The sequence below is a fragment of the Tyto alba genome, unplaced genomic scaffold (assembly GCF_018691265.1).
Source record: "Tyto alba isolate M040663 unplaced genomic scaffold, T.alba_DEE_v4.0 Super-Scaffold_6, whole genome shotgun sequence".
Classification (NCBI taxonomy): domain Eukaryota; kingdom Metazoa; phylum Chordata; class Aves; order Strigiformes; family Tytonidae; genus Tyto; species Tyto alba.
Genome location: NW_024881327.1, coordinates 7,605,556 through 7,614,320, shown reverse-complemented (window position 1 = coordinate 7,614,320; position 8,765 = coordinate 7,605,556).

Genomic DNA, 8,765 nt, shown 5'->3' with positions numbered 1-8,765 from the left:
TTTCTTTCTTTTATGGTTGTTTTACATTAATTCTTAAGCAAACACAAGGGGGCGAAGGTCAACCATCTTGTATTTGTTCATCTTTCCCAAATAGCTTGCACTCATAGCTTTCAGATTATAAATTGGTCACAGGGAGCTTTGTTTGTCTACTCACTCCTTGCAGTGTGTATCTGCTTTTCTAAACAGCACATTCCCTAATACTTAATGCAGGAAACAGTAGGAAAACCAGCTGATGACAGAGGTGGTGGCGATTTTTTGTATTCATGCATATTGTAAATTTTGTACTCAAAATGTTATTGGAAGTCAGTCCTCAGTGCTGTTTAATTCTTCTCTTATGGTGCTAAATAAATAAATAAATAAATGCTGTACCCCAGCAAAACTACATAGCTATTTACTGAGACAAATAGATAATGTGTTTCTGCAAAGTTATTTCTTTATCGCCCAGTTGCAGCAAAATGTCATGTAGGACTTATGGGCTGCTGAGAGAAAGTACATACACAAATATGTATTCAATGCATTTTTAGGTTTTGTTGCACTTTTTTTTTTTTTTCCCCAAAGATGCTTTATTGACATTAATGCTTCTTATAATATTTTGCTTAGCTCTCTTTTTTAATAGAAGCATCTTGAATATTATCTCATTTTAAAACAGACCAAGTAGCACATTTGCTGACATAGCAGACTGCAAATACTTAAATCATACAAAAAATAAGCAAAATAGAGCAGATAAAAAAAGGAAGTGACCACCATCTGGACTGTTATAATGTATTGTCATTGCCATTTCATGGCAAATGTTGGGATATGTGGAAAATGGTAACTAATTGTATGTGCAAGCATGTGACCTCCCCCTTCCTTCAAAGCAGTTATGCCAGTCGATTCAGCAATTGAGATGGGGAGCACTGAGGGAGAAGGGGCTCAAAGAGATTTTGAGGTCTCATTGGGTTTGTCTATGCATTGAGGCAGAATCAACTATTACTGGAGAAATTATGAGGTCTCATCAATGTTTTCTCGTGCCCTATAGATACTATAAATTTCTTTTTTGTTTTCTGATGTCTGTATTATCTTGTCATAATTTAAACTGTATATAGAAAACCTGTATGTAACTCCTATATAGAAAATTGTTTATTACTCTTCCCTTTGAAGCAAGGTATTTGTAACTTTTCCCCCACAATCCTCTTAGTTATACAGGTCAAATATAATTCTTTCCACCTCTCCTAATGGGCCATGTTTTCTACACCAAACGTTTGTTGTTCTTGCCATTCTCCTCTGAGCCCTTTCTAAGCGGTCTTCATTGTTTTTGAAAGTAGTGCTCAGGACATAATACAACAGACAAATTCTTTCTGATGCTGGATGGAAAGGAGGATTTCCATGCTATGTAGAAAGTTTCCATTTAAAATTTAAAGTATAAAATTTGTTCTTTTCACAGTTTTGCCTTTTGTTTCTTAACATGTTATTTTTGAATAACTGAAATGTACAGATAATTTGTAAAGAATTCCTTTTTTGCTAGTTTGCTTATCAAAGCTGAAGTTCAAATGTACTACTCTTTGCGTCACTAAAGCTGCACGTTATTTATTTCAGTGCATTAAGATAATTTAGAATTCTAGCCCCCATCTGCCAGCATGCTATTATGCTTTCCAGGCTGCTCTCATTTGTCAGTTTAAAAAGTGTACAACCTATTCCGTTCTCCAAGCCATTAATGGTAATACTGAATAGCATCAGATTAGCAAATTATTATCAGCGTTTGTCCCAAGCCAGCCCTTTGAACTTGCTAGCCACCTGTACCATGGAGTAAACAGCAGCATGAATTGAGGTATGTGGAGGCATGGGAGTAGCTTCTGGTTCCAGATTTTGACTTTACTGTACCTGACTGGTAATCAGGAGCCAGGTGTTTAGGAGGGGAAAAAAAACAGCCTCCCTGCACTAAAGAATCACACCCAGTATAACATGTGGCTGCCAGACATTAGAAGGGGATAAGTTTGCCTTGGGACAACTCTGTGGCATATATTCAAGATACGTTGTTTTTTCTAAGTTTATAGCTTGGCTGATATTGATACATTTCATTGATGAAAGGGGGAAGTTTTGGCAATAACAGTGAAGAAACATTTTCTCCATACTTGGGAAATAATTATCAGTCATAACATGAGGAAGATAAATTGCTCCTCTGGGACAATCCAGGGAGCAGGCTGCTTCACCATCAGAGTACATCTTGCAGACAACCCATGAAAGCACAGTCAGCATGAGTGCTGTATATTTAGAAAATACAGGTGTAGGAAGAACTGGTGGTAATCTAAGAAGAGTTCCTTTTTAACCACAGCTTGGGGCAGGATATTTGGTACCAGCATTAATAGGGTCAGATACTGTGCAACGTGAAAGATTCTGCTCAGTCCTGCCAAGCCACACACGACAGGCAGGAGCGGGGGGATTGTGGTGGAACGTGTAAAATGTAAATGGAAGTTAAAGGTATGCGGGGAAGTGACGACAGAGTTGTGTTTAAGAAGTAGAACAAATACAATATTTAAAAAAAAATAAATAAATCCTTTCAGCACTATCTCTTCTCTTTGTTTGTAGTTTGCAAGACCTTGATCTCTGTTCCTCCCCCAGGTACAAATGTCTGATTGGATTATTAATATTGCATCAACTTTAAACTTGTTTGTTTTAGCCTTGAGTCACCAAATCTTATTTTTCTTAAAACTGACTTCATTTCAAATGCTAGTTAAATAACAAGCCCAGTTTTGAAAAATCACAAAACACTCATGTTTTGGTGCCAAATTTATCTTCTTCTTCTCTTCACCTCCCTTTCATGTCTTTATTCACATGTCTATCTCTTGTTATATTATTAAATTGGCCGGGGAAGTGATTTTTTTGTTCAGTGCTTGTATAGCAGCCAGCACAGTGAGGTTCTGACTTAGGTTACTGGGTGCTTCACCTGTGCAATTTGAGTTGCACCTTGTCAACAAAAACCTATCAGTAGTTTCTGTACTGCATTTCGCTATTATAGTTGTGGGTTTGTTGTCCAAGAGACAAGTTCTTTCTTCACTATGATCTTATGGAACTAACAATGCTTACATCTATACATCAAAAATATATTTGCCTTTTGAATGTTTCATGTCAAAAAGGTCACAACAGAATCTGCACAATCACAGAAAAGGGTGACTGGGACTATAAAGGTATAGTACATTTATTTCTCATGAGCTCATAAGCTATGCTTTAGTATCAAATGGAAATTAAAATTACTTGATTACTTGGCAGGAAGTTTTAAACTAGCACAGGGAAATGCTCTTTCACAAGATATGCACTTCAATTATGGAACTCATTGCTGCAGGCTGTGGATTTACAGAGGGGTTATGAAACGCAAGGACACAGGCATCTTAGGAAGTCCTGGACTATCATCATTGGGAAGTTAGATGGATATACTGGAAAAATCATCTCACTGTAAACTTACTTTTTATTTTAAATTATTTTTATTTTAAGTGTTTGATTGTTTGTTTTGTTCTAATAGCTTTTCCCAAGACATCTGCTACTTTCTGGTAGAAAGTCTTCAGCATGGTATGACCTGCTTGGATCTTTTATCCAACACACTGCAACCACTGTTATGCAGGTAGAAGCCATCTGGGCTGGATAATTCCTAGTCTGTAATTCATGGAATCATAGAGTGGTTTAGGCTAGGAGGGACCTTAAAGACCATCTAGTTCCACCCCCCTGCCCCGGGCAGGGCCCCCTTCCCCCAGCCCAGGGTGCTCCCAGCCCCGTCCAACCTGGCCTTGAACCCTTCCAGGGAGGGGGCAGCCACAGCTTCCATGGGCAGCCTGGGCCAGCGCCTCACCCCCCGCACAGGGGAGAATTACTTCTTTATAGCTAATTTAAATGTACCCTCTTTCAGTTTAAAACTGTTACCCCTCATCCCATCCCTACATTTCCTGACACAGAGTCCCTCCCCAGCTTTCCTGTCCCCCCTTTAAGCCCTGGAAGGCCACTATAAGGTCTCCCCGGAGCCTTCTCTTCTCCAGGCTGAACCCCCCCAACTCTCTCAGCCTGGCCTCCCAGGGGAGCTGCTCCAGCCCCCTGAGCATCTTCGTGTCCCTCCTCTGGACCCACTCGAGCAGGTCCGTGTCCTTCTTACGCTGGTGCCCCCGAGCTGGCCCCAGCACTGCAGGGGGGTCTCCTGAGAGCAGAGCAGAGGGGGAGAATCCCCTCCCTGGTCCTGCTGCCCACGCTGCTCTTGATGCAGCCCAGGACACGGGTGGTTTCTGGGCTGCGAGCGCCCATTGCTGGCTCACAGTCAGTTTTCCACCCACCGACACCCCCAAGTCCCTTCTCCTTGGGGCTGCTCTCCACCCACCCCTCTCCCAGCCTGGATTTGTGCTTGGGATTGCCCCCACCCCCGGGCAGGACCTCGCCCTTGGCCTTGTTGAACTCCATGAGGTTCGCACAGCCCCCCCTCTCCAGCCTGTCCCGGCCCCTCTGGATGCCATCCCTGCCCTCCCGCCTGTCGGCCGCACCGCACAGCTCGGGCTCGTCGGCAAACTGGCTGAGGGAGCGCTCAGTCCCGCTGTCCGTGTCGCTGACAAAGATGTTAAACAGCACCAGTCCCACCTGAGGAACACCCCTCGTCACTGCTCTCCACTTGGACATTGAGCCATTGACTGCAACCCTTTGAGTGTGACTGCCCAGCCAATTCCTTATCCATTGAGTTGTTCATCCATCAAATTAATGTCTCTCCAATTTAGAGACAAGGATGTTGTGTGGGACAATCCAATGCTTTGCACAAGTCCAGGTAGACAAGGCTCAGGTAATTCTGGAACAACAATGTTGGGGAGCTTCAAGCGTCACTTTTTTGTAGCAGGTCTCCAAGTTCTTTGTTCAAGTTAATGAACATTGGAAAAACAAATTGATCTGTGATGATTTTGTAATCAGAATGAGAGTTTGAGCAGAAGAATGGGTGACACTGTCCAAATGATTTGTGTGTACATTTCTTCTTCTCCATAAGTGATTTCATGTTAGATAACTTAAGATTTGGCTTGGGTGAACAGTTCACTTCTAATTTCGTAGGAGAGAAGTCTTGTTGGTTTCATGACAACACATAGGAGGTCACTCTTACTTACCTATCCTCATCAGACTTAATGTTTTAGACATAGGGCCCCACGCAGTAAGAACATGAAGTCTCTTGGCTCCAGTTGTATCTAAAAAATATGCTACGGGCCATCTCTGTGTTACATCAGATCTCCTCTTGGCCAGGCTAGACAGGGACCTCTTTTTGTCTATATGAATCCCTTCTCTCAGTCCAAGTGAGTTCAGTTTGTCTCTGCTCTGCTACCCCTTTGCAGCTGAGATAAGCAAAGCTAGCACAGCCACCCCATGTCTACCTGGGGAAGGGAAGGTAAACAGAAAGGGGACGTGGGTGGATTAAGAAGGGTGCTTAACAATTCCGATGCTTGGTCATGAAGGCCATGACAGTTCACCTGAAGGCCACAAAGTGCAGTTCTGGGAAGCTGTGGGGTTTTTTCTACTGTGTTTAACTGTTTGTCTTGTATTTAGCACAGTCACAAAACAGAATATTCTCACTGTCTGCTGAAGGTTAGAGTTCTCTGATATATTTCTGGGATGAACAGAAGTCGTTCTGTCTAACTTTCAGATTCTAAAAGTAAATAAACAAATAACTAAATAAAATCTCAGGGGCACACACACACACTCTTGGTTTTCATATCCTTGCTCAGTCATCCACAGCACAAACAGCAAGTTGTGTGTGCAGTTACATCTGCTTCTATGTGGTTCTGAGTGTTCTGCATAAAAAAAGGAAATGATGGTGCATTTTGAGAAAAAAGTAATACCGTCAATTAAAATTAATGCTACATTTTGCTTTCAGATATATTCATGTGGAAGAGCTTTTTTCATCAAGACTTGTTTATTATTATGGTAGTATAAAGAGATGGCAAAGTAGCTATAAAATCTCTGTCAGGGCATAAAAGACACTCAAACCACTCAAAAATCAGGTCCCTACAATGAGCCCCAAATTTGAGCAGCATCACAGAAACACATTTATTTCTAAGGGTCTCTGCAGCCACACAGGTGTTTAAGGCACTGAGCTGATCCAAACCTGAGGGATCTTTTAATCTGTGCTATCATCTACACTCCCAACAGACAATTTCATAATCAGGTAGTACCAGTCACTTTAAAAAAATTTTTTTAGTACCAAGTTCATTACACACTTGTGAAGCCTTACTGAGATCAGATGAAGGCAGCAAGTAAGATGAATGAGTGATAGTTCTGTAGTGTCTATGGTTTTATTTCAGGGGTTTTCAAGTCCTCATTAAGGCCTCTTTTTCCATTGATCTTGGATAGTTTGGCATCTGTTGCAGTTGAAATGGTTAGAGCGCAGATCTCAGCAAGTGTGAAATTAAATTTCCTTAAATGAATGGTTGAAAGGATAATATTATCCACAATATTACCCAGCTTTTCAGAAAATGGTCAGTCTACAGAACTTGCCCTGGCTATATACACAATGCAGGTAGGAGTTACCAACTTTAAGTCACATACTTGTTTTTGCTTCTCTCTATGAAACATGAATACAACGGTCCCATTTGTTTTCTTGCTTTTGAGGCAGAGCAGGGGAGAGGTAAAGCTTTGGCTCAAGAAATTAACACGAAGCCACTTCCAACATTTCTGGTTTTCAAAATGAAACATGGACTGTTAAATTACTGCAGCATCAGATCAACCTGATTGAATTTATGCACATTTTAGGTTGAACGTTTATTTCAGCTGAGGTTACCTATGAGAGATAGAAAAGAGAGAGCACATTATTTCTGGTTTATGTGCAAAATTAAGAGTTCATATACTTTGTCTGGTAAACATCAATTTGCATGTAATGCAAAGAATATAGTCTCTAGTTATCTCTGCCATGGAAAGAAATTGTTAAATTGTTGGGGATTTCCTCGGATCTGAGTGAGTATTTTGATAAGCATTTCATGTATTGACAGCACTGCAAAAAGTAGTTTTGATTCTTATTTTAAATCGAAGCATGATGTTGCACAAACATGGTTAGAGGAATGTATTTGTGGCCAAAGTGTGGACCTGAAACAAACTGCTCATGTTTCCTTTTTCCAATGTCTTTGCAGTTTTCTGATGATTTGGAGAATTGTATTTTTGAATCCTCTCATGTATACATATCATAAGGTTCTTGGTTGCTAGTGAAATACAAGAGGAACTGATGGAAAGGCAGATATTGGTGATAAAGGACTGAGGGACACTTGGAAATGTTCTGTCAGCAGGAGAGTCCTGGGGTTAGCCAAGATTTCTAAATGCACCAGCGCAAGAGGGTTTAACAGGAGAAAGTGAACACGGTCATCAAGCAAGAGCAATGTGTCGTGGATGTGTTTCATTTGGATTGTCAAGTTTCACAAGGGTTGCTAGGCTGGTGTTTTTTGGGGTGAAGGTGCTTTGGGACCTATCAGCTATGAGGTCCCTAAACAGAGAGTTAGAACATGTTGGAAGTACTGGAAATAACTTTCTAAATTGTTGTAGTCTGCCTGATTTATTTGACTGACTGAAGCTTGTCTGTTGCAGAATCAGAAGAGGAGTTTGTATAGTGCTTGGTTCAGAGAGCATCATCAGCAAGATTTCAAGTGAGTTTGGTAACCCTGAACTGAATAAGGGTAGTGTTACTTCCCAAAGAGGGAGCTAATGTTTTGTTAAGCACAGAGTTTAAAAGGGTTTTGATACTTCAAAGTCCTTTGCCTACTGGGTAGGCAATGTAGAGGTTGCAAGTCAGAGACCATTGCTCTGGAAGTTTATTATTCTCTGTGTCCCACAGAAGAAACTAAAACTGTGCAAGAAAACAGACTAACTTCTTTGGTGAGGTTAAGAGTTCAATATTTTTCAACTGTCCTTATTTTTACTAGTTTCACACTCTTTCTTTGCTTGTGCCATGAGAAAATGTAACAGAAAGTTTGATTTCACTGTGGAGGCTCAGTTTGGATGTTTCAGGTGAAGGTTTGTAGAAATGACAAAGCTTCCTTGTCCATGCCTTTGAGATCTGTGAATGTGAGAGATTGTTACATTTGTAAACAATCTGTTTGAGTGCAAATGGGATGGTGAGGAGCACAGTTTCCAACATTTATGTATGTGCTCGTGTGCAGTCTTCACTTTCATCTCTATTTGCCTGCATCCTGAGCAGTTGTATAGATGTGTGTGGCGAGAAGATTATTTTCCTCTGTCAGGTTTTACATCATGAAGGAGGAACACCTTGACCTTGCTTAATGGGCTGCCTCAGTGAAGTCCTACTTTTCTCGTGGCTCAGCTTAGTTCTAAGCTAATATTTGTACAGCCTGACATACGGCGTCTGGCTGAGCAGTGTGTACATCCTGTCACCCACGTACTATGTATGACTTTTTTTATGAGCCAACTACTCTTAAGTGACTAGAACAGCTGAAACCACCACTCAGACACCACTAAGCGGAATAAGTCTTGCAGAGAGCAAATGGTTTAGGGTCACAGGGGCCCTGCAGCTTTGTTTGCAGTAAAACTGAGCATTAACTTTTTTTTCAGAAGAGGCTGGTAGGCAGGAAAGAAGTGCACACTGGTTACATGTTACTTCATTGTGTGTTAAGCTGATGATTAAACAGAATTAAGTAACATTTGTCAATAAACGAGAATGAAAATTTTGTGTAAGGAAATAAAATTAAGAATTTGTCATGAATTAAACCACTGAAAAAGTAGCATGAGATGTAAGTGATTCTTTTTAGTTCCTTTGCTTAATCTGTGTGCCTTTTTTG